The 26486-nt window shown below is 43.7% G+C and overlaps 1 protein-coding gene across 1 annotated transcript in view; it reads left to right on the forward strand.

The window, feature by feature from the left end:
• Positions 1 to 1011: 1011 nt before the first annotated feature.
• Positions 1012 to 26486, forward strand: part of fam222aa (family with sequence similarity 222 member Aa) — a 46176-nt gene continuing 20701 nt past the window's right edge. Inside the window, exon 1 of the mRNA XM_030105486.1 lies at positions 1012 to 1932. The gene's annotated coding sequence lies outside the window, so the exon portion shown is untranslated. The remainder of the gene's footprint in view (positions 1933 to 26486) is intronic.

Below are 26486 nucleotides of genomic sequence, written 5' to 3' on the forward strand. Positions count from 1 at the left end.
ATCACCCACTTCCCAGCGTCAGCTTATTATGAGAGTCCATGATGTGTGATTGCTTGTACTGCCTTTGTGTGTTCCGGGGTCTGTGTGCACTGGCAAGAAAAAGAGGAATACTAAGGGCTTCTGTCAAAATAAACTGTCCACTCCCTTACTGTTGTAATGACATTTTGCAGAAAAAACAGGTGTTTGCGAGGTTTTCTGTGACTCATATAAGCTGAAGGTGTCAGTGACGGAAAGCTGCAAAGTTAAGTAGACAGCCACAGATATGTCACACATTTTGAAGTTTGTCTTTAAGAAATATGCTTTCGTAGCAGTAAATACAGTCTACACTGTCCGGAATGTGAAAGATGAAAATGACAGGGCTCATCCTCTCAAATGACTTGATCTATCCCATGTCTAAAGGTACAATTAGTCCTTGATGATCAAACAGCAGGCAAAGTTTTGATTTTCTAAAATAATTATTGCAGGGTTTATTAGCTGTGTGGAATGTTTTCTCCATTGGGAGTTTCAAGCCAATTAAGTTAAAGAGCATTTCCAAGTTACCAATTCATACACAGTAGCTTCAGTTAGCACACTGATGACGGATCATTTTATTTTGGTTGCATGATAATACTTATATCTCCTTGCAGCCTGAAGTGTGTCAGAGTTGTGCTCAAGGGCACTTCTGAGGTACCATGGGTTCGAGTCCAGGTAGTCCCATTAAAAAAAGATAAGATAGTGAGAGAAAAAAATCCCCGCTATATTGGATAAAGGGGTGATTAAAGATCTCTATCCGCATTCTGCCATGCCAATTTATATGAAGCGTTTTTTTTTTCTCATTTCTTTTTTTTTCTGCAATAAACAACGTGGTTTCAGACGCCGAGACGCCGAGCATCTCTATGGTAACAGTCCACAATTACCGATGATTGGCCAACCCGTGGGAATGTTTCTATTCCCCGCGCGCGCTGATTGGCCGGTGGGCGGTCTGTGCAGCCTGACAGTCTGCAGCGTTCCGGGTTATTGTCAGTCTCGGCAGCTCGGCAGAAGGGCAGGACCGCATCCCGGAGCTGCCCGGAGTGGCTAGCTCTTTATCCACACGCAAACATTTCGTCTTTGGTTGAATTATACCAAAGAGGGGGCTCTCTCGGAGCTTCGCCGCCGGCGCTGCTCCCCGACCTCAGCGGGAAACTGGAGTGAGAGACTCCTGCCGACACCGACCGAGAAAGTGACGGACGGAACGGAGCCTGCTCACCGGGATTTTACATCGCATCGCATCAGTTTAGGATATCTCAGGCAGCTATTTTGGCCCTGCCTCCGCTTCCTTCAGGGTATCTCACACTGTATTGCCTAAATAAGAATAACAACAACAATTCCGTTTCACGCCGGGTCTTCTTGTCGCGAGGCAGGCGGACCACTTTAAATCCATGCGTAACAGCGGGGATTTTGGAATACCGTGTAGCTCGCGCAGCCTTTCCGATAAGAGTTGTGTGATTTGGAGATATCTTCAAGCGAGAGGAAGAACGGCCAGGACCCATCACTTTGTTTCGGAGGCTAAACGCTGAAAACCCCTCAGCGCACTTTTGGTGCGCAATCCTTCCGAGGACGCTCCTGATATTGCCGACCTGCGCTTTTGCCCTCGACCAAAAAAAAAAAAAAAAAAGAAGAAAAAAAAATTGGCACCCGAATCGAGGAAAAAAAAAAAGGGCAAAGCTTATTAACTTTGCATGCTAGAGGCTAGAGTGTGGAATCTAATTTGCAGGGTTACCGGTGTATTTGCATACCACTGGAAGACGAGGATAAACTTAATCAACGTTTGACATCGACAAAGCAGCAGCTGGATTTGGGGGGAACAGAATGAATCCTTTTTAATTTGGACCGCAGCAGTATGAGGCAGATTGCTCAGTGAATGCTACGATCTGCATGGAGTTCTAGTCTGCACTACGGAGCATATTTATGGTAAATATTTTCCACATTTTCTGCTTCTCTAAAAGTCTTCCAGATTGTGAATGTTCCAGTAAAGGAGTTAATTATGTCGGAGCCTCGGCGCATCACGGCAAATGCAAAATAATGGATGCTTGCAATGTTTGTTTTTGTTTTTTGTTTGTTTTTTTTAATTTGCGAAAATGTTAATAATTTATTGATATTCTGCATTTAAGCAATTTGTTTTCGTTCGCGAGCGACAATGAAAGAAGTGTGGTTAAAAAAACAAAACACACAAAAAAAACAGACGTGTTCGACAGCCGCCGCTGAATGGCTTTAGGAACTGCTTTGATGTGTAATATTGGTCTTTTCAAGTATGGGTAGCAATTAAGTGTATTGTTGAGGGCAATGCACCGCGGGCGACGTAGACAGGGGTGTGTGGCGCGAGGAGAGTTGTGGCTCAGAGGCAAAAGGTGCGAATTTCTCATCTGTGCGCCTCCGTGCGTCACTGCGTGCGGGGAGGGTAACTATAGCGTCTGCTGCAATTAGTGATTTTTCACCCCGGAGTGTTAATGATATACAATCTGTTTTATAGTGTACCTGTGTCGCGAGACGGGCTTTTATCTGGGAACTCATAAAATTCTTGAAGACGTGTGGGGGAAAACTTTTATGCTTGGTGACATGGGTGTGTGTGTGTGTGTGTGTGTGTGTGTGTGTGTGTGTGTGTGTGTGTGTGTGTGTGTGTGTGTGTGTGTGCTGCATTGAGGTCTGCAGATGATTTGTCATTGTCCTTTGAATTTCCCAGCATTATTTCCCCTCCTCCAACCGAAAAACCTCGAATGAAGCCAGGAGATTCTTACTTTCTGTGAATAAGTGGAATCCACATGAATATGAATGTGAGGCTGATAAAGTTTTAGCTGTTCGACTGCGGTGAACTTTGAGCCTTATGGGTTGCTGAGGTTGCTTTGCAATATTTAGCTTCATTGCTCACATTGCACATAAATGAGTCTCCACATTATGCTGACTGTGCAGTGGAAAAGCTGCACACAGTATGTTTTATCATTAGACTTCAAGCATCCTCAGAATTTATCTTTCTCGCCGGCTCCAGTCATTCTCTCTCCAGCAGCCCCGCAGATAGGCAGCTTGCAGAATGTAATATGGGCCCCTACAGCAGGGCAGGCGCCCCCACAGTCAGGGCACCTGCCATAGAGCCTTCCTGGCTGTATTGAATAAAACATCCAGTGATGTATGAGGCAGGAGCTGCACCCGAGGGGGCAGAACTGCCTCATTTACTTCCTCCACTCTGCGCCTATGACCTGCTGAGCAAATTGTGCTCATATTAGCTCTGCGGCTGCTCCTCACCTAAACAAATAGTCTTCCCAGCATAATGCTTGCCTTAACTCAACATGATGGTTGGACAAGGCACGGGGAGAATGGAATGGCAGAAAAGCTTTAATATCTAGGTCACTGAATTACCTTTTGGAGTTTGTAGTTCCTGTTTTGCCTCTTTATGCTGCTTTTTTTTTTTTTTTTGGCTTGGTCTCAGATCTTTCTTTTTCCTTTCTTTGGATGTCCTGCTGCAGACTCAAGTCTTTACTCACACTTTTTTCTTCTCAGTTTCACAACATTTACTGTTGCTCTGTTGTTTTCATTATTATATTATTACCATTTTATTATCATGATTATTGTGATCATTTGAAAAAAAAGTTGCTACTTTCTGGGTAGGAAAACTTATTTTACAATGTATTAAAAATCTGAACGTACTGAATTTCTTCCTCACATTTACTTACTTCTGAAATTAAGAACACCAACATAAATTTGTAAAATTGAACCCCGCTGCACTAATTTAAGCTGGTAATGTTTGAGAGGTGGAGAATATGTTTGACAGCCCATTAACAAAAATAATATGCTCAGAAAAGCCTGACATTTTATCAATTTGCATCTCAAATTGCATATCAGTTTGATTGATTGATAGCATTTTGGCTCCTGACTGTATTCTTTGCTTATTAAAATGCCTGCCTCAAGTGAATAAGTGAGCTGCACTCATGAATATCGTTAAAGTCGCTGAAGTTTAATTTCCTGTGCTGTGTATTAATCTTTTTTAATCCCTGCATGGTTTTATTGTCTCAACACCTACCCAGAGGCAGCAAAACCCATTTTAGCGCTTAAGATGACTAAAATAGTAGATACAGGTGTGTGTGCGCGCGTGTGTGTATGTGTGTGTTTTACTCAACCACAAACCGCCCCATGTGTCTAAACTTGTCCATTTTGTGTGAACGATATTAGTGAACAAGCAGCTTTTCAGATGTTATAAAATCAACTAACTTAATGTCCGTAGACTCCATTTTTAGAATATTATTCTGTAGATGACATTAATACTTATTCTGTCAGAGAAAGAAAAGAGGAGACAGGATTTTTCTCATGAGCTGAAATCATAGAAAAGCACAAAGCCTCCTGCTTGGAACTATCATTGGACACTTAAAGGACTGTGAATGTTTTCTCTCAGAGCCGTGTCAGCAGCAGCTCATTAGGTACCTGATCAAAGTGTTTCATATCAGAAAAAAGTCTATAACCGTTCCTGTTTTCACACTTTTCATGTGCAACCAAACAAATGAGACGTGCCCTCTCTTGTACTTTGTAATTTTACACGATTTGAAATCGACTCTGTTGTCCCTGTAACTAGACTTGTCTTGCACATCAGTACCAGGGATGTGCTTGCGGAGCATAAAAGAGCATAAAAGCAGGAATATGAAACAAGAGCATCACATGCAGACGACTGTAGAGGAACAAACAAACCTTCAGCCAGTCAGTGTGAATGAACGGAGGTGAAAGTGAGTCTCGGTTTACAAAGAATATGTTGGTATTGATGTGATTTGATTGGCAGCACTATGGGAACCGTTCTGTCCATGTTCTCAACTTGATGGTGCTGCAATGCATATTCTTTTTGACATTGTTGCCTTGTTTTGTAGCGACTGATATCTATCAAACTGCAGGCTGGGATTGTTACTATTTAGACCTGAATGATTGACCCTCGATCTTATTACTTGTCCTAACAGAGTCATAGGAGTGGCTGTCATTTTCTCTCTGGTCTGTTCATGTTTACTCAGTGTCTGGATCAAGTACTCAAATGCAGAGCTCTAAATAATTCAGGGTTCTGTCTGGCCATATGTCATTTCCCAGTTTCCAACATTTTATGATTGATATATAATCAAGAAAAACCTGATTAAGATACAGACCTTGCAGAATTTAATTCATTCCCACAGCTTGATATTTGATTTAATGAATACTTGACAGCAGATGAAGACTTTTGTTATACCCTTTAATGTTTTACTGTTTAAAACACACCTTATGGAAAAAAAAAAAATAAAAAGCTACATTAGCTTGAGATGTTGCACTAAATGGCTCACAGTTTTAATGCAGTGTTTTTTTTTCTTCTGATAGTATGCATTAGCATTTCAGTATATTTTCATTTGATGCAAAGTAGAAAGCACTGCAGGCATGTGATTGCATACATGCACTCCTGCAGTTTTCCTGATGAGCGGTACATTAGTTAGTGAGTGCGCACTTTCTCCAGCGTGTTGTCAAATTGGTATTTAGTGATAGTCAAAGGTTTACCTGACTACTTCCCTGCTCATGAGACCTTGGCAGCTCCTCATCAGGGTTATCTGCCGCCACTTAGTGCAAGACAGACAGCAATGATCCTCTGACCTCCTCGCTCTCTTCCCCTTCTCGCCCCCTGTCAGGCTGAATGGAAGTCACGTCTCACCAGGCCTTGAGGTTAATGTATAGTCTTTCATTTGGAAAAGGTTAGAAGCAGCCAGTCCACTTTTTGTGCTTGGAGATGTCCGCATACATGTTAGAAATAATCAACAGGGACTGTGCAGTTTATGTGTGCTTAATGAGTGCATCAGTAGGGCCTGAGTGTTGCACATTTTATACTTTGCTGCATAATCCAGCCAGAAAAGTGAGGTTAGGCATGCTTCTTCCAAAGAGTTCTTAGGGGAAGAAAGAGAATAAAGCAAATCTGACAAGCTCTCCAACAGCGAATTTGCTCTCCTTAAAAACAATGCCGCTCTTGCCTTCCTCATGGTCACATTGATTTGTTCTGGGTGACAGTGCAGGCTGCTGTGAAATCACCCCAGCGCCATTGATCTCAAGGAGAAGAGGAGGAGAGGGAATGAAAGCCTGGCGACAGAGAGCAACATGGGAAAATCCTCAGTGTGCCCTCTACAACCTTAACCAGTAATAAAATGAAGGCCCTGGTTACTATCAGATCAGCCCCCGCTGTACTCCTTCAGCCACTGTATCGCAGTGTAGTCGGCGCTTTGATTTGTTTTGGAGGCCCGTACATGCTGTTTGATTTGCTATTGTGCCTCGCCATGTTTCACATTATCAGCTGAACTCTTTATTGCCACTGTTTTCCATGCCAGAAGCAAGGCTGTTTTTATCTCATGCAGGCCTCTGATTAATCTCCCCCTCTATGCTGGTGTACTTTAATCTTGAATGGGAGATATCTGATTCTCCTCGGCTATTGAGGAAGATCAAACTTTAATGGAACAAGGAACCGCACATCATCCTAATCTCCATCTCCCTGCATTTTGGTTGACTGCTCTCCCTTGGGCTTTGTAGCTTTCTGCAGAAGCAGGAAATACATCAGACAGATAAAATGTTTTCCCTTCATGCTTTGGTAATTTATTCCCTGTTGACAATGGCCGGCACTTTACATCTCTGCTGTTTGATTACCTGGTTGAAGGAATTGCCGGTAAAGGCAGGGACATTGATTGACGCTTACGAATGGCTGTCCTGAATGACCTGAATGCGTGCAACTTTTTCCAGAGGATTTAATTGGGGTTTCTTTACAGTTCGGTCTTTCCACGGGTAAACGTGCTAGTCCTTTCTCCATTTATTGACGTTTGCGAGAAGAGGGCATGTGTAGCCCGGGGAGAGATGCGTCAGCTGCATGTATCAATGCTTTTGATTACACTACAGTCATTTCAGGAATTAGCTATTGACCGCTGTTCTGTCCATTCACTTCCTCCATATCACTGAGTAACGGCGCACATTATGCTGACCAGCATCCGGACCGCGACTGGCTCAATGCACATTGTTGCAAATGGATAACAGTTATGGGGTGTCACACCTCCTACAGACGGTTTGTGTCTGTGACAAAAAGAGGCTATTACCCAATTCTAAGGCGGTTGCTGTAAGGTAATGAAATTTCCACTGACTGGAGAAAACAATGTTGTCTGGTCTGGGCTGTAATTGCACAAGCCACCTCGCCATTTTCCCGAGTTCAGCGTGAATACAACACGATTTAATAAAACTCTGGAGATTTTTATCATTTATTGCCAGGCCTGGCAGCTGCATCAGAGGGAGTAAGCCGAGGCTTGCTCAGATAAAACTCATTCAATTTACTTGTTGAATCTTAACCAAGCTCGAGACCATTTACAAGAGAGACGGCATATGACCCGCGGGGAAATGCTTATGGGTTTGAATATGGCCAGTGCAGGTCAGCTGTGTTGTTAATGTAAAGCTACTTTTTCCTTAATCTAAATGGAGGATGGTCCTGGAATTTCCGTCATTTTCTCCCATGTTATTATTTGTGTCAAGAAGGGGCTGAAAATCCTTGGGATATTAGGCCCCGAGGCCAAAGAGCTTCTGGTTGCCTGCTTCTCCTCACATACAAAAACATAGGAACATTGACATGAGGACATGTATGGACGCACACATTGAAAGAAGCACACACACACACACACACACACACACACACACACACACACACACACACACACACACACTCCCAACCCTGTTTTATTACCTCCTGCCTGCTGCTGGAATTGCTTTCCTCCCTCGAGTGAGCCAGGCAAAGCCGGCTTTATTGTGTTAACCTATTTGTGTGTCAAGAGCGATTGCAGCGTTCTTTATCTCTGTTTGTATTCGGACGGGGAGATGGCTGAGAGAGAGGGAGGGAGGAGAAGAGAGAGAGAGAGTGGCAAAGGCAAGAAGGGAGGCTTTTGTGTGTGTGTGTGTGTGTGTGTGTGTGCATCTGTGTGTGTCTGTGTGTGTGTGTTGGGGGGGTGGATTGCTGCACAGGAGCCTGGCGAGCCACTGGAGTTAGACGGATGGCCGGTCACCTCGCTCCACTCTGGAGGATAATGACTGGTTGCTTAGCAATGACCCACCCCCAACTCTTTTCAGACTTCCATCCACAGTAGTCACTTTTTTCTTATAAAACATTTCAGAAATAATTATAATGGGGTTTTTCATTTATTTAGCAGAGGGGAATGGAGGGTGTGTGAGCTGACATTGAAGATTTCTTTTGCAGCAATACAGTCGTTTGTGTGCTGGTGTGTGTATATGTGTGTATTTGTCAGCAAATGCATATATGTGGCGGTGGAGTTTGACTGGGGTTGTGACCAGGCCAATGCTATATTTCCAACCAGATAGCTGCTGCTGTGCAACCTTTGACCTAAGTAATGCTGCAGTGGCAACGCTGCACTTAGATGCACTTGCACAAACACACACATTCTCATATTCGTGGTTTTTGATGGGCGACCAGAGGCTATAAGTGCTGCTTCTTGTGAGCTCTTAGTTTTATTAACATTTTTATTGAGTTGAACAAATTGCTGACCTTTTGTGGCATAATGAATAGCCCAACCTGCTTAGGACAAATTTGAGTTTTGGCAGAAGTGACTGGAATCAATCCAAGCTGTTTAATTCATGATTTGCAGTGTGTTTATTCAGCAGGTGACAATATTTAATACTGCTGAGTGTTTCAGCGTTTCAGCTCTTTTGCGACGCTCTCTCTCTTTTTTTTTTAACTTCTCAATCGGGAAGCAAATCTGGAACACATTCAGTGAAAACTGCAGCGCTCTCTTGCAGGTCTGTGTAACTCTAGCTAACTGTGTTTTTAAGTGGCAGAATAAAGGTACGATATCTGAACATGACCCCAATTTAAACTGCCTTTCATCACCAGCAGCCACTGATGTTGGCACAAAGTCCAGAGTCATTTTAATGCTTAGCCAATTATCCTCACTGCTTTTGAAAATGTATTTTTTTCTTTTCTCTTTTATGACCTAGCGAGAAATTAATTTGAAATCCTCTGTGAAGTTCATATTAAACTTTTACTTGTTTATGATGAGAAAACGTCACGGCTACTGAAACAGACCTTTTGGATCAGATTATGCGTTTTGACTTCGGCTCACTTTGCCAGTTGGTGGGACATTTCTTTCTTCTTTTTTTTTTTTTGTGGATGGACAAATTCTAATTACATTCTACACAAAAAATTCACTTTGTTGTTGGAGCTTCTTTAAAGAGCGTCAGCCGTTTCTGATTTTGGCCCATCTGTGCTGCTCTCCTCCCGTATCATTTCCAACGCCATCTTTCTTTATCAGTGCTTATGCACCGCTGCTAAAGTTGACAACTTTGCATGTCCTGGGAACTTCATACAGATAAACTAAACATACATCACTGCCCCCCCCCCCCCCCCCCCCCCCCCACCCCCACCCCCATCTCAGTGGCATGCTTCTGTGGCTACGTCTATAGGAACAGCTGTCCAGCTGTCACAGCAGCCAGCTAGTCAGCCGCTCTCCAAGGCAACATCTGCATAGACTGAATGCACGAGGGCAGCCTGCCATTCCTTTCTTGTCCCCAAAGACCGCAGAAGTGTGTCAGGCCCTTGGCTACGCATTACCACTGACCACATCAACCGTATCACTGAGTTTTGATTGAATGTTATCTGCTCCTGTGCCACTTAAATTGGCTCTGCCAGGCATCAAATTGTGATATTTTGTCACCAACTTCAACAATCTGACAGTTCTTAAAAACAAAACAAGCGGCTGCGCAGCCCAAAAAAAAAAAATCCACATCGCATTATTGTATCCATTAATAGTCATCTGCCTCTGCGTGGAGACATACGTGCATGTGTGTGCGCACGTGTGTGTAAACAAAATCCCAGCGAGCAAGGTGCAATGGCCTGGAACTGACGAGAACCCACTGGGAAAGTCTCTTCTTGATGTAGCCCCCCCACCTCCGCCGCTCCCCCTCCCCGCATCCCTCTTCCTCCTCGCCGCGGAGTGACGGTGAGGCAGGCGGCGGGGGGCACAGAGCCATGTGAGTGGGGAGTTGAACAGAGCTGCGGTCCCCTCTGTCAGCCACAAACTAGGATCAGGAAGATCGCATGGGACTTCCTCCTGGGACGAGCAAAGGGAAGCAGGAAAAAAGCAGCTGTTTAGTGTTTTTCTCTCGCTTCTTCGCCAGCTCACTTGGGTTTTTCTCCCGCTCTGTCAGCTTCTCTGAGGCTGTCAATTAGATCTGCCACAAATATATGGGATCACGTTTCAAACAAGCTTCGCTTCATTTGAAGAGAAGTGATAGAAGTGATATTTGACACAATGTCTAGAGAAATATAGATCTCAGGTCACTTGGTCGGTAGTTGGTCCATGAATGTAGAAGGAAATGCTTTGTTTGTCGCTGGAGACTAAGTCGAGGTGAATATTTGCTCTCTGAATGTGTATGGATCAGTCATATACCTCCTCTAGGATGTTTTTGGAACTCGTGAAGGATTTGATTTCTTTATCAGTCCTCTTGATAACTGTGGGCCTCTCAGGCATACTGTGCCTCTCCCCACAGACAGCTGCAGAGTCATACAGGCTGTGGGCGAAGTTTGATGGATCCTGTTTACTGGAGCTGAGAGAATGGCTGGGTATCTCAAATTAAGTGTCACTTAAAGCTTGTCTTTTAGTCAGCTTTCCATTTTGTTCTCCCATCTCTAGTGGCAGCACTGTGCTGCCAATTGTAACAGGGATTGAGAGGAAGACATTTGGTGATTACACATTCTGTCATGATTGAGGGGTGAAGCCTGCAACTTGATGCAAAACCAAATTCCATATGGCTGTGGTGAAATCTCTGCACCCATAGTGAGTTACTCTCAAACAGCCCCTGTTCCGATGACAGCAAAATCGCCTGCTCATGACTTATCGTTTTATCATTCAAATTTTCCCCATTGATGCTTGCTGCTGTGATTGACAGCCAGGCTTGAAAGCCACAGCTATCTCAATTGAGCTGCGGCAGCCAGTTGGTAACCGTGACAATGGTCTCTCCTCTTTGCCTTGTTTTCACACATTTTCTGCTGTCACAGAAACCTCACTGATTGCTTCTCTGCCAAGACAGCATCCTATTAATCTTTTAAATAAGGGCCACAGCTCAGCAGTATTGTTTGCAGAAAACCAAAAGGACCTTGTGAGACCACACTGAAAAGGAAAAATGGGCAACTGGGGCTAAATCTGTCTCATTGTGGCAGGAAAGCTGAACCTCCTTAAAACCAACAATATTAGCAATCTAATAGCTGCGGTGGAGATAGATGGTGTTGAGACCTGAATATAGCCTGCACTCTCTGGACCCACCTGATAACTCTGTGGGCTCTGTTGTCTTCTGCTGCTTTCAGCTTTGCTCTCCAGGTGCACGCTGTGCTTTCATCTGCATCAGGGCACTCTGAATAAAAGCCTCTGTGTTTATGGCCATTTTCTTTCTCTGTGTACTTATTGATCCCCTTCAGCTTGGTTGGAATAGGCTTTATTTTTTTTTTCAATTCAGGGTTCAAATAGCATAACGGCGGAATATTGTGAAATGGCAAACCATTGATGTAGCGCGAGGTGACCTAGAGGAGGTATAATAATGGTTCAAGCTTTTGTCCCTCCATACTTAGCTGACAATTTGTTTGAAGGAGCCACACGTGAATGAAATAATGGTGTCCTTGCAATGTATGTTTCTAACCACCCAGAAGAATGATTCCCACATCTGCCTTGAATGAGGCTTTCTGCACCCTGGCTTCATGGACTAGGCTCTTTGTGTTTAATTAGGTGTGATTTGTGAACATTTCCCGAGTGGTAGGAAGTCTTTTTTTTGAGTCTCTGTACTTTCTTGTCAAGTGGGTGTTAATGGAGAATTGCTGCAGTGCTCCTGACACCCTCTGCTCTGTAATGAGTGTCTTCCTTTGCAAAATAGCCCCATTAACCAAACCTTTCAAGGATGAGGAACATGTGGCAGCAGTATTTGGCATTTCTGTGACAGGAGTGTTTATGCCTTTTAAACATGCTGAAGTTATGGGATCATTGTGTACTCTCTTTGTCTCTTCTCTGGCTTTGCTTTGGAAACCCGGCGAAGCAGTGCAACCTATGACTAACTGACTCCCAGGTCAGAGCCACACGATAGCAAGACCGCTGGTCAGTGGAAATAGATATACTTTTCTTTACCGCTGCTGTGTGATCGTCTCTGTGTGGCCACGCACCCATGCATGCGAGCACATATGAGCGATTGAGCATGTGGCTATTCATAGATGTTTATCCTCTCTGGCTGAATATTGCCATTCTATTCTGAAAACATTGAAAAAATCAATCCTTTCTTCTTGAATTGTTCTCAAATTAACGTCACTGTTCATATAGTCTTCAGTCTCGAGTCTTTCTTTGATCTCATCGGATGCTTCTGGGCAAATACTGAGAGTTTGAATAGTAAGACATTGTTGAAATGAAGCATTTGTTTTTCTGATTATGTGCTTTAAGAAGTAGAAAGAACTGTGTCGTGACACTGTAATGCTTGACACCAGTCTTGTGTATCCACTTCAGTGTTTCATTAAGAAAAAGGCCTCAAGGTACTTTAGCGGTTTTGCAGTGATAAAGGGTTTCTCTTTTCTGGCTGTATAGCAATATTGCAGTGTTTTTCAATCAACAGTGAAGATTGGTGTGTTTCATGGGCGAGGTTTTTCTGGAAAAAAAAAAAAAAGAAGAAGAAGAGTGCATTTCAATCACAGTTGGTCCCGGAAAAGTGCGTTAAACTCTGAGTCTGTGTTTCCTCTGAACATGCAAATATGTGTGAGCAGGGCTGTGTTTTTGTTCTTGTTTGCAGGTTAAACACAAACACTGCTGTCCCAGATTCGCATGCAATCCCCCTCCACCTGAGTCTGATCACCGGCAGCCAGCTCCAGCGCCTTGCTCGCAGCCACGAGCCTCTCCTCCCTTCCGCCCGTCATCCCCAAAAACATTTTCTCAGTTCCTCCGGTTTCAAAGTGCTTGCATAGCTGGACTGTGTCAAAGCATGCCCCTCTTCCCTGACCCCTCCTCCAAGAGACAGCACTCTTGACCTGCTGCCCCATTGTTTTCCGCGGGGATGGATGGGGAGGCGCCTCTGTCGGCGCGATCCTTCACTCAATAGCCACTCCATCTGTTGACTGCATGACTCTGGGTTACAAGCGGGGATTTTGCTCCGTCTGTGCAGGGTGTGAAAGGAGCTATCTCAGGGGGCTTCCTGAATAGGGTTTTAAAACGGCAGTAGACGGGTGTTGTGATGCCCCTCACACACACCCACCCTCCTCCCCTCCACCCATCATCAGCCCCACGCAGCCGGCTGGGTGTGTGTAGGATGAGAGGCCTTCATTGTGCCTGTTCACAGGCCCCTAGGCAACAGGGTCACCTTGTCCCCAAACAAATGCTGCCCTCAGTGGGATTGTTGGCAGTGTGTGTGTGTGTGTGTGTGTGTGTGTGTGTGCGTGCGTGGGGACAGAGTATTAGGGTATTTGAGTATAAGAATGCATCATCAGGAAGGGGGCAGAGGCCTTAGTAGTGAGGACATTTATCTAACATCTCTGCCTTTCACATCAAGACCTATTCACTGCAACCCGTCTGCGTCAGGCTTTCAAAGGGCATCGCATGCAGGGAAACACTTTTGGACTGCTTTACAGGTCAAACTGCTCTCACTGAGCATTTAGTCCAACAAAGCTGCTGATGTGATTTTCTGCTCCTCTTGTATATTCAGCTTGGAGTGAAACAGAAAGCATTTGAGAAACATTATTCGTGTTTTGTCTCCGGTGAATTTGAGATCCCGTCTCTTGAAGCGGTGGCAGAGCGCAGCTTTGGGCTTTTGAGGCTGGTCTATTTTGTGGTTCATCCTCTTTAACAGATAGTATTTCTGAACAAAAATGAAATCTGTGGCTGTTTTGACAACTGGTTCACCTACAGTAATTAATGTTGAAATTGCAGTCTGCCAGACATTTGTGCGGAGGTCCTCTGTCTATCTGCGTGGGAGGTGTTATTTGGCATTTCCTCTTAAGTGAAAATAAGCAGGATCCTGCCCTCTGGGATCCTTTTATTTCTCCTGAATAAAATTCCCATCAAAAAAAAAAGAAAAGAGAAATGCAATTGCGAGTCTTTGAATTTCTTGATTTTTTTTTTTCTTTCTTGCCACACAGATCCGCAATAGAGGTATGGATTTATCATGTTAAGACTTCCATAAAGCTTTGTCTTTCTTTTGCTTAGACTTGCTTTTGACAGTGTAAATACATCAGCTTTAATTCAGTAACCTCGCTCCTTTGTTTGCATTTAACGGGGGGTCCTGCTTGGCCAGGAGCCTCGCTCCAGAGAGGCATGCCCAAGCATCTATTCTTTCCGTTTTCTTTTGTCACAGCGCCATAGACACAGCTTCATCAGTGAGGTTTGGACCACTGAGCTGTCACAGGATGCCCCTAACACACGTTTACGTGACAAATCTTACTCCTTCTGTCCTTTGCACGTGTTTTCCTACCGTCTTTCTTGGAAAAAGACAAGTCGAGCAGCGGTACCATGCAAAGATGTTGGTTCCAGGTTTTGACCATGGAGCCCCCGCTCACCAGTTGTGACAGAGTTAAACGTTGGTGTGGGGGGTTGCTGAGTGCAATGATTGGAGGTGGAAAACTGCAGTGACAGCAGAATGAATAAATTGAAAAATTCTCTCATTGTAAATTGTCTATCGCTTGTGACAAACGATCTGATAGGCGTGCGGCCCGGGTTTCCAATGCATCCGTCCCAATAGAGCTGTGAATAACTGGTCTATCTCCACACTGCTTAGCACTGGCCCCGCACTTAATAATTCATACAGTGTGAAATATTTTCCCCGGTATAGATATGCCAAAGAGCTGCCGCCAGCAGGCGGGGGCGGCGAGGAGGGTGTCCCTGCGGTGCTAATTTGGGGGATGGTGACGTGCATAGATTTCTAAGGGGGCTCTAGTTTAAAGAAGATGCCTCAGACACATTTGCCCTCCTGTACGCTCTGTCTGTTATTGGAAAGAGCCAAGATGGAGATGCAGAGAGTGAGAGAGTGCAGATGACATTTATCTCATGGCTGATCTCCTCGAAACTGGGAACAGTGAGGGGAAATACATTTCCATTTAAGTTGACTGAACACACTTATCAGTGACCGTGGGGACAAAGGGAGGCTGTAAACCTGCTAAGTAGTTTTTGCTGTTTGCCCTGGTGAATGCCGTGGCCACGGTTTACACCAGTGGCAGCAGGTGTCTGTAGACACCTGGTTGATGTCTCTTGTTTCCATCAGGTGACTATTCTTGTCTCGGGCTCCTTCCCGAGCTGAGCAGCCAAAAGCAACTCTCATGGTCCCTGACCTTATTGTCCTCTTCATTCAGAGCCCACACTACCCCTTTCTTCCCGACAGTGAAACTAAAGCTATAATGGCCTTGCCCACATGCTCTCGCATGAGCGTGTGCACTTATATTTGAAAGTGATGTATGGCTTTGTGTGTCATTTTTGTGCTTTTTGTGTGTTCTACTGCTCTGTCCTGTACAAACTGGGCTTTTTATGGTCCGCATTCAGGCCGTGATACCAATTATGCAAACTATTAAAAAATTTAAGGAGGACAGTCTTTTATAATTTAATCCTAAAGTAATAGATTCTATTAAAAATGCATGAGAGGAGTTTTATAGATGGAGCTAGAATTAGTGTCTATCAAAGACTCCAGTCAAGGATGCAGGGGGAATGGGCAGCAGGAGCGGCGGTATTACCTCATTATTCAAATAGGATATGATTACCATAGAGCAGTCGTCCCTCAGAGCTGAGGCAAAGTCTGCCGGCCACTGTGATCACGAACAGGAGGAGTCTAGCTGGGTTCCTTAGAGGAAGATCACCACTTTTCTGGTGAAATGAAACTCGGTCCAGATTTCCTGTTTCAACGTTCACAAATAGGATCTAAAGCGATGTGTGATTTGCTGTGGTCGGAACCTGAAATGCTCCTTGTCTTCTTGGTTTTTTTTTTGGTTTTTTTTTTTGTTCTCCCTCCTGTTGTTTCTTGTCCTTACTGAAAGCATGCAGAAGGTGCTCAAGCATGAAAACAGGAAGCTTGCAGTGTTGTAACTTAATGGCTTACACTGCAAGCAAGAGGCAGACCTTTTACTGGCCTCGGTACTCCTTGGTTTATTGCTGAGCTTCCTGAACAGGTGAAAAGCAGAGCAAAGAAGTCCCTGTTTGACTTCAAACAATACATGTGGCGGTTGAAACAAAGCGACCACATTTGCACTGTTTACTGTTTCAGAACCATCTTTTCCGTCACTCCACTTTATCCTACCTCTGCAGGAGAACAAGCAATACAGTTTTTCTGCATCGCCGGTTTTATGGAGTGGAGATAGCGGGCTGAATTTCACTGTGTTGTTATTGCGATTTGCTTCAATAATTACAGGTAGAGAAAAGGAGTGATTCAGATACCCTAACAGCTCTCTGAAAGGCTTTTGTGGTTATTAATGTGCTGCGAGAAGTGGATTGAAAAAGCCAATAAAAATTGGAATCCTCGTGAAGCTTATATGGATTTGAAGTTCTGCCTCAGAGGTAAATTCCTTGCTTTTTTGATGTAATGGTTGCCTGTTTATGGAATAAATCCAATAGGCTTAATCGATCATCTCCGTGGAAAGGTCAAGTGGAGAAGCTCTGGTGTTTGAAGTGCTTATCCCATGGAGGAGTGCCAGAAATGTGACACCTCCTTATGAGTGGGCGGAGGCGGGCAGATTAGTGACGGACAGGGTGGCCCAGGGGGATGATTTAGGGAGATTCAACTCTAAATACTCTGTGTATGTCAGAGAGAGGGAGATAAAATAAGCTGCCCTTTCACATTCTCTATTTTTAACAGAAAATCATATTAGTAGATTAAATTGGAAAAAAAAAAATGATGGAAAAAATGAAAACAAATAGGGTCACAGCACACAGTGAAAGGTGAACAAAGGTTTTGGATTCAGCCTCCCGTCCACGCTTTATGTTTAATGTTGCTTGAAGTTACCAGTTGGTTTCATCCCTCTGCAGTTCTAATCTAATCTGGAGTGGGTGGCTTTGGGCAGCATCTGTGCTCCGAGTTGAAATAGGGCTTTCTCTCTGCCTAATCCTCTATCCAGGGATCACTCAGTAGGGTGAAGACAATTACCAGCCTGCTTTCTCATGCTAATGGAATCTCTAACTAGATCTTACAGAAAGAGGGAAAAAATAGACGGAGGAAGAGGAGAAGCAGGGGACAATGGTGCAGAAAGATGACCCAACTAAAATGGGTTTTTAGATTACTGATTAATTATTGATAAAGACCCAGTTGAAAGGCCTAAGGTCAGGATTTTGAGAGCATTTTCTCAGAAAGGAGAGAGATTATCGGGTTATTTTGGTATGAGTTGGGGGTGGTTAGGTCAGGAAGTTGCTGAGACAGGAACGATGTCGCTGACATATCAGCAGCAGCTGTTTGCCAGGTAGTCTGCCTTTCACCTTTTTTATCACCTGCCTCCAGCAAGGTGTCTGGAGTGGTTTTAAATTGCATTAATATGCAGGAATTTATAGATTGCCTCCCTTGGCATTTCTGCAGGGAGGGGAAGCAGTATTACAGTCTCCATCTGCACTAATTACTGGGTCTTGGCAGTGTTACCTGTCTCTTGTGAAGGACAAACCAAGGCACTGAGCAGTAACACGCAGAGCAGAAGGAGCTCATCTGCTGGGGAGTCTTCAAGAAGTGGGATGTCTCCGGGGCCTTTTTACTCTGATATGTTTGATGTGTTGGGAACCTTGACGACCATAAAAAATCTCTGCCAGCAACATCAATAAACGAAATGACTCCGGCCAACTTCCTTCATCTGGAGCTGAGAGAGAAAAGCCAACCAGCTTCTCGCGTTGTTCCAGTGATAGTTTCACGCTCAAGCGAATGGTTGTAGGCAAATCTGAGTGTGTTTCAACTAATAATCCCGATGGAGATCTAAATGGACTCTCTCCAGTGTGCCAGAAGGAGTCACGGCAGTTCAAGAATAGCTGTGTACGCTTTCAAGTCTTCTGAAACCTTGTTGATTAGTCTTACAAATAAAAATAATTCACATTGGCATTCAAATGTATCAGAAGTTGTTTGACTGGAGGGGATAATCAATCTACACCTATGCTGTTATCTCTTTAATGACCTCGCCTGTCCGTTCTTTCTCTGGCTCGTCAAACCCGCTGAAGATACCAACAAATATCTTGGAGCATTTTTCATGCAAAGCGTCTGTAGTTTCAAATCATTACAAACTGCCCACTTTCCACATTCCTTGATCCCTGACTCCCAACACCTCCAACACCTTGCCTGTGAAAACAGCGTGGAGATCAGTGCTATAACTCTTTGCACCTCAGGTAGCTCACTCACTGCCAGCCTGCCAGCTTCCTGCATCAAATCTGCATGTGGTAATTCCTCAGCTTGCTGTGGGTTTCTCAGATTTCTGTATTTGTCTGTCAGCCTGTCAGAGAGACTTCTTGGATCGCTGCTGCACAAACATCTTGCTGATGTTTGTGCCATCTGCGCCTTTAGCCAGCAGGTGATTACCAACCGCAGGCTCACCTCCCACTCAGCCCAATTGGATTCCCTTTGCTGGCATGGTCAGGTCCAGCTTCAAGAGGGAGAAAGACGACAACAGCTGGATGGCAAACATTATGGAGTAAAAGGAAAGGCTGCTGAGTCCCGGTGACAGAAACTGCAGAGAGGAGGAAATGTGCGTCAAAGAAAAAAAAAGAAAAAGCCTGTTTCCTTTCCCAGCTAGCTTAGCTGAGAGCACTTGTGTCATCCTCTCTTTTTTAGTCCTTAATATCCAGCAGAGCAAAAATGGCTTTGTCACACTTGAGATACATCAAATGAGATCAGTGTCAACATTTCTACGGTGCACTATTTGATTGCCTGGTGGGCTTCACAACACACTAATGTTATGCATGACTGAGTATTGGATCTGTGACACCCTCCAGAGAAAGACTGCGTTGTCCCTTGGACCATGGGAATTGGGGTCACCTCAGGTTCTGCAGAGATCAGTGTTTGGAGTGCGGTCTCAGCGAGTGAAAGAAGAAATCACATTGTTTGAATTTAATTATATGATATTGATTTATTGAACACGTATTAATAAGCGTACATTCCGAGGCAGTGCTGAACCACTTTGCATTAAGGGTTTTCTCTCTTTCTTTCTTTTCTCTCTTGCTCCTCTGTTTTCATCATAAATTGACATAAGCCTTTCTTTGAAGTTCAGGAGCCAAGCTGAGGAATGACAGCACGACAAACAATGAACAAAACACACACACACACACACACACACACGCTCGAAAAAAACAGACAATGTTTGAATATTCAAGGGAGCACCATAGGATGGGTAGAAAGGGAAAAAAAGAAACCCTTGTTTTATTGTTCTGTTAAGCCATGAATGGACCTGTCTGGGACAATAAAGGATTGTGTCGCGTTTGGATAAGAAATTTTGCAACATCAACAATGCTTTACAAATGGTGTATAAAAGGGTACACAGAGGAAACATAAATCCCAGTTGATTTATGTTAGAAAATACTCGCCAGTGAACATGAATCTGCATCAAAAATCATAGAAAGCGTTTGTGGTTGTTGGTCTTTACACTTACACTATTTTCCAGAATGTTGTGTCGTTTGCAAGTGATTACTTTAGATCAGTCAATTTTAGTTAGTTTAATTGCTTTAACGGTTTTTACCCAGTGTTTCCCAATGAGCAGTTTTCAGGTGTAAGTCTGATCAGTTCAGTGTGAAACCCACAATTGTTCAATAAGTCGCTGTTTTTTCAGGGTGTTTGTATGGAAGACAGCAACTGATGCTCCTACCCTGTAGAACAATACAACAAAGGCTCAGGCAATAACAGGAGTTTCCCCTGTGGTTTGTCTGACAATCTTAAGCCACGTTCTCATTGCTCAGAGTCCCTTGCCTGCATGAACAGAAGCGCAGAGTCTCAGTTTTGTTGTAAGAGTGTGTTTGTTGTACTGTGATAGAAATTAGCTGAATTTTGTGAAGGAATTTACCACCATAGTGTGATATTGAAAGTGTGTGTAAAACACTTGCAGCATTTTCTGGTTATGACTTGAGAGTTTTGTTTGTTAAAGTTATGCAAACGGCTAAAAATTTATAAGATAGATGAATGTTTTGGTAACACTTCACTTGAAGCACCCAGTATAACACATCATAAGTAGTTATAAACACTCATAAACGATCACAATGCTTTATAACTCACTATACAGCATAGGATTAGGGGTAGGGTTAGGTTTAGGGTTAGGTCCTGGCATTGTGATCATCTATGAATGTTTACAACTATAGCTACACGTGTTATAATGGCATTATAATGCTTTATAAATGTACTTATAATGTTTTATACAGGAGGGCTTCAAATAAAGTGTTACCAATGTTTTTTTGTGTTCCTTTTAAAGTTTAAAAGCTTGATTTTCTTATGTCTTATCTCATGGCAGAAACTTTCTGAACTTGGTTATGTTGTGTCCTTAAACTTCAGCAATCCACTGATGCGATCAAGTGACGTGAAGGTTAGGCCAATCCAGCGAAGCTTACTGCCCTGCTCCACTTTCAAAGTGGGCTATTACAATAGCAGTTTATAAAAAAAAAAAACCACACACACATATAACTTTTGGTAAACCCCACCAAAAACTGCTCTGCCATTGTAATATTACGACAATTTGCAACTGATCACCTCCAAAATTGACAGTGCATAATGAATTGATACCCTCATTAGCTTTTATTTATTCCAAATATGTGCAAGAATGCAGGCCATGTTCTGAGTCTGTGGTGTGACAGTGGCAGAGAAGGATCCTGGACAAAGGCCTCGGCTTTAACCCTCTCCCATCAGAAGGGACACTAAATCCAGGAAAGACACCAATTCTAACAGTGGCCACCTGTAAACTCTTGTCTTTCATTTCTCTGTAACGGTAGCTTGAGTCGGCCTTAAGCTTCCTCCCTGGTTCTGATTGCAGCTCAGTAATAGAAAATTCCACTTCAGTTCTCTTCCCAATATTTATTACACATTGACCCAAACTTGATATACGCACTTCAAAGCACAGCGTGTTGTCAGTGGAAATTTGCCTTCTTTTTTTTTTTTTTTTTTTGGACCTCTGCCTTGTTGCATTTTTAAAGTTTTGAGTCTGGCTGCCGCGTGAGACTTCACTGCTTTATGAGGCCGTTAATTAATGAAACCGAGCCCGGCACAAAGATGCAGCAGTTGACTGTGAAGTCAATTAGTCCTCATTGCTATTACAGGGTTGACATTAGTCTAGACATGCGTGTTTTGATTAGAGATGACAGACGACTCGCTGCTATTGGACTGCTAGGCATTCCTCACCCTTCATCCCATGGGTGAAGCTATTGAAGCTGACTGGAATATGGAAAGCTAACAGCGGAGTGTTTTTGCCAAGATGCCCTTCATATTCTACACAGAAACCTCTCATAAATACGACTGCATGGCAGACAAGGCAGTATAAGCTCCCATAACTATGACATGCTGCATCATATATATGTAGGACTTGGCTGTCAATATGTTATTCCAACACTGTATATCATGGCAATAATGCCTAAACTGTGGGCTTTTACACACAATGGCCTTTTGTTGTGCAGGTTATTTATTGTGCTGGTGTGAGGTTGTGCAGAGCTGGTGGGTGAGTGCATCCAGGGGCTTGTATTGTTAGGGAATCAGTGGCTCTTGTTTGTGGAGCTGGGAGGGTTTGTTAACAATGCCTTTTTTATGTCCCGGAGTGCGTGCCTGTCGGCAAATGTCCCCTCAGAATTTTTGTTTGTGTGTGTGGTTTTGTTGTTGGCGTATGTGTGCAGTTCGGGGTCGCCAAACATAACACTCCCATTGTGTGCCACGTCCAAATAGACACGATTTATATCGGGCACATGTGAGCATTAGTGTGTGGGTGTTTTGAATATACAGTATGAGCGCAAATTATTTGGTGCTGGTGTGGGGAAAGTGCCAAGCCTGAAGGGGTTCACTGCCAGTCCTCCCTAATGGAGCCTTTCACTCTCCCTCCATTCATGTGACGGTATGGTGACGGAGAAGGGGGAGCCAGGGATTAACGGGGTAGAGGCAGTGCCTTGTTAAAGAAAAAGAAAGGGTTTGAGTGTGTCGATTGGATTAACTTGTTTGGGCTTATTAAGAGGGGAGACACAGCAGCTTGTTAAAAGCACTGCATGGGGCGTCCCATAGTGAGCCGGCAGGGTCACTATTCAATTAGGCTGAAGCCCCGCCCTCCATCATTGTGGAGGCTGTCTGCCCGGCTCCTGAATCACTGCTCGCAACACTGGGAAGGGGAGTTCCATCGGAGAGACTCTCATGCTATTTATAGATGTTATTGATTGGTTTTTATATTGAAAAAAAAAAATTCTATTTCCACCTTTCCTTTCTAACAGTTTTATTTATCTATTTATTTTGCTGCCTGATTAGATGTGCCGATATGTTGTGATGTTTCTGCAAACTCTCACATTACAACACATAGCAAGGATGTGGTTACAACAAACAGCGGTTAGATCACACAATGACATGAACTCTGTTTTGTTGTGTTTCAGTCAGACAGTTGAGACGTGACATTCACCTGGAACGTCGTCAACAATTCCCAGTGGATATAGATTGTATGTGTTGGTTTTTTTTGGTTTTTTTTTTTGTTTAATGATATCATTATGAGGACAGTAAGCAGTGTTTCCTTGAAAGCTTGTTTACACTCAAGTAGACAAAATTCAGTACGTCAGATGCTGTCTGCTGAGAAGCAGCTGTTCAGGAGCGTTTCAGAAGTAAAACAGTGTGTAGGTGGTCGAGTCAATGCCATGCTTTATTTCTTCATTATTTTTTTGACATTTTCATTCTCTTTTCAAAAGGTATTGTGGTTTAATGCCCAGTCCCGACTATCAAACTGCCTCACTCTTTCTTTTACTTCAAACATGTGTAGCTCCAAAAAAAAACACACACATTACATTTATTCACCCATGACCACCCTGTTACTCCATGCACTTGGCAGGATGCTTATCTGAGCAGACAGCTTTGGGCGCGAGGAGCCATCTCCTCTGATCTCCTCTGCAGTTTAAGAACCTTTTAACTAAGAAATAGCCCTCTGCCAAGCCCACCGCCTCTTGATTCCAGCTTATTCCCTCATCTCACGGGACTGATCTTCCGCCCCCATTGCAAACCCGGCAGCAGCGTTAGCAGAACGGGAAAGAGCCGATAGACATCCTGGCTTTTGAGATATCCCTTGCACTGGTGTAATAGGAGACCTGTGAGTGGATTTGATGAGCGAGTGAAGTGCAGGTGGGGTTTTTTTTTGAGCGGCGTGCGGGGCGGCAGACGTGCGCGCTCGCTCGCATTCTGCCGCACCTTCACGCGGATTGACCTCAACGAGACAGGCTGTCTGAGAGCAGCTGGATCACGGGTCAAAGGGTTTTGGTTTGGAGCTAATTTCCTAGCACTGATAGACATCTGCTAAGTAGTACAATAACCTAATAGGAGGAGATGAGGGGAAAGAGGGACATGACAAACAAGCCGACGACTTGCTCCTTCTGCCTCGCTCTTAAAGGCAATAATAGGGGAAAATTGGTTCTTGAAATTGAATTGAAAAAAGCGGGTCTCTTTCAGCAAAGTATAATGCCTCCGAATACATTTGGTGAGCAGCAAATGGAGAAAAATGGATGGTAGTTACACGATTGTCTTTCATTTCAGAGAGGGGAAAACTGTGGCGGTATCCCCCGTTAAGACTAGCTTTTAGTCTCAATCTACACCATGTGTCCCTTTTCTCTCTCTCAACCACTATCTTTGAACAAATGGACTGTGAGGATGGGCTTGTTGTGAAATTAGTATCCTCACAGAGAGGACACAGAGAAAGGATTATGTGAATAGCCAGTAATGAGCTCAAAGTGCCAGTGTGTTTGGGCCAGGCCTGCCTGTGTGTGAGAGGAAATGGCACTGCAAGCGACCCTTTTTTTTTTTTTTTTTTTGCACAAGCACCTGGCGAGACATAGAGTGGCCCCTCTCTTCCATCTGCAGTGTGTGTGTGTGTGTGTGTGAGAGAGAGCGAGAGAGAGAAAAAGGATGGGTGGCTGTGATCTCTGTTGGATTATAAGATAATTTATTATTGTTAAAGAGATGCATGTTAGTGAGCATGTTTTGCACGCTACCTGGTTTTTGCTGAAAGTATTGTTGTTCTGATGAGTTTTAAAAACACACAGTTGACTGAGTGTTAAGTGACAAAGCCAGGTTTGATATGTATTTGTAATGCTTGCTTTGATTGTTTAGCCATTCGAGATTTAACCACTCCTAGAAGGCCAAATTGTAACATAGCACTTCTGTGATGAGTATATATGAAAAATAGGGCAACTAATGTAATTTTAAAAAGGAAGATACAATTAGGAGTTGCAGTTGAGGTTTATCAGATCAACATGCATGCATTGTTTTGTTTTGTTTTGTGTTTTTTTAACCTTAAAATGCATTTATTTTGAAATTTTCACAGGGGTAATTACATTAATTCTGAGAATGCTCCTGTTTCAAGTCCAGGGTGGGTGTGGGGGTCTTTCTGTGCGATTTGCACGTTCTGCCAGTGTGTGTGTGTGTGTGTGTGTGGGGGGGGATCTCTGTGTACTGCAGTTACCTTCAACAGTCCTAAAATGTGTTTGATTTTGATGCTACAGTTGGTGGCACAGTTGGTAAATTCATTTATGGAAATGTAGCTCCTCTTTTTAACAGTCAAGCTTTTAAATCAAGGTTAAATAATATTTTTTTCCCCGCTTTTTTATTCTTGGGGTGCAGATGATGTGGCAGTTTACAAAAATGAGCTGAATAAAAGTTTATTCTGAGAGGATTGGATATTTTTATCCTTGTGTTCACCATCAATTTTTATTAAACTGTGAAAAAAAAAGTATTGCACTCACGAAATTTGCTGCTTTTTTCAATCATGGTTTTCCACCTTGGTCAGATATTGCAGGGACACTTTTGTCATTTAGTTTGATTAAATGCTTCAGTAAGTGCTTTTGTGTTTTGATCATTTCCATTCGATGGTCCAGGATTTGCTTTATTCTTTAAATGAGAGAGAAGAGTAGCCAGCCCTTTATGGACTGCCATTAATTTATCTCATAATCATTGTAATTGCTTTCTTTCATATTAAAATGATAATCTATAAAACTAAGTAATGGACTGCTATCAGGTGGCTAAATGTTCATTTAGTGATTCACTGAGAAAATAAATAACAGGGGACAAGCCTGTGACAGGCGCATGAGAAATCATTTTTCAATAATCTGCCACGCATCGTGGCAGGAGACGTTGGCGCTGACAGCAGAGATGAAATATTTGCCTCTGTTCTTTGTTTTAATATGGGAGGAGACCAACCCAGATGGAAACAGTGGTCTTTTATTTTGATGCATTTTGGACAAGAAAGGCGTGCAGCGCTAAGATTTAAGGCAGCAGACTCGACCGTTTTCCACCGTAGGTGAGACTGGGCTTCTGCAGCGTTGGATACAGTAAGAGCATATGGTTCCTGGAAACGAACAATAAAATCTGCTGAGTAAACAGTGGAGGAGTGAATCCCGATCCTTATTGTATAAAAACACTTTCTGCACCTGAAGGGTTTGCTTTCGCCGTTCTCATCTGGCACGCAATCCAACTAGAAGACTTTGTAATCAGTCATCATTGTGATATGTGACACTGGTATGTTGCCGATGAATGATATGTTTCATGCCTCTCGATTGTGGAGGATTCTGATATATAGAAAACCTTCGCCTTTCTGATGTAAACTGAAACTAGCAGCAACTGCTTCCCTGTTCTGGAGTAAAGGTTGCTTTGGGGAAAAGGGGGAGTGTAGAACTGGAGATTTATGGCCTAGAGGGAGATTGATTAGTGCCGTCACTAGCCCTGATGTACGGTTGGCAGTCTCCCTCCTCCCAATTCATGGTCTCATCGCATTTGCTCGCACACATACACACATACGGCCGTTCAGCTCAACACACAGCTACACATACATCCAGACACCACTCAGTCCCCCAGGCCTTTCCTGACAGTCCCCCAGAGCTGTTGCATGTTAAGTTGGAGCAGACAGACTGCTGTTTTCTCAGCATTACCATTTCTTTTTTTTCTTTTTTTTTTTTGCTGTCCACAGATAACGCCATCAATCACCACATGCACACTGCCCTGGAAAGAATGTGTTTCAGTCTGAGTATTGCCGCTTTTTGTGTGAGGCCGTGTGTTTGTTTTGAGGATGGCCTCACAGACAGGAGATGTGGTTGAATGGCTGCGTGGATGTGCCGTTTGAAGCTGCGGAGTGACTAGCCCGGCCTGTGCTCTGAACCCATGTCAACCGTGCTGTGCTGCCCCAGTGCAGGTGTGTGTTTATCATTCAGCACACAGGCCTGAGAGGCAGGCAGCTGTAGGCATGCTTCCTCAATTAAATCCTGGGTGAGAAACCTAGCCCATCTCGCCCAGAGCCAGCTCCTGCCGGCTTACCAGACACGGCCATGGAGCTCTGACCTCGAATCGTC

This window comes from Salarias fasciatus, chromosome 12, assembly GCF_902148845.1.
Source record: "Salarias fasciatus chromosome 12, fSalaFa1.1, whole genome shotgun sequence".
Lineage (NCBI taxonomy): Eukaryota > Metazoa > Chordata > Actinopteri > Blenniiformes > Blenniidae > Salarias > Salarias fasciatus.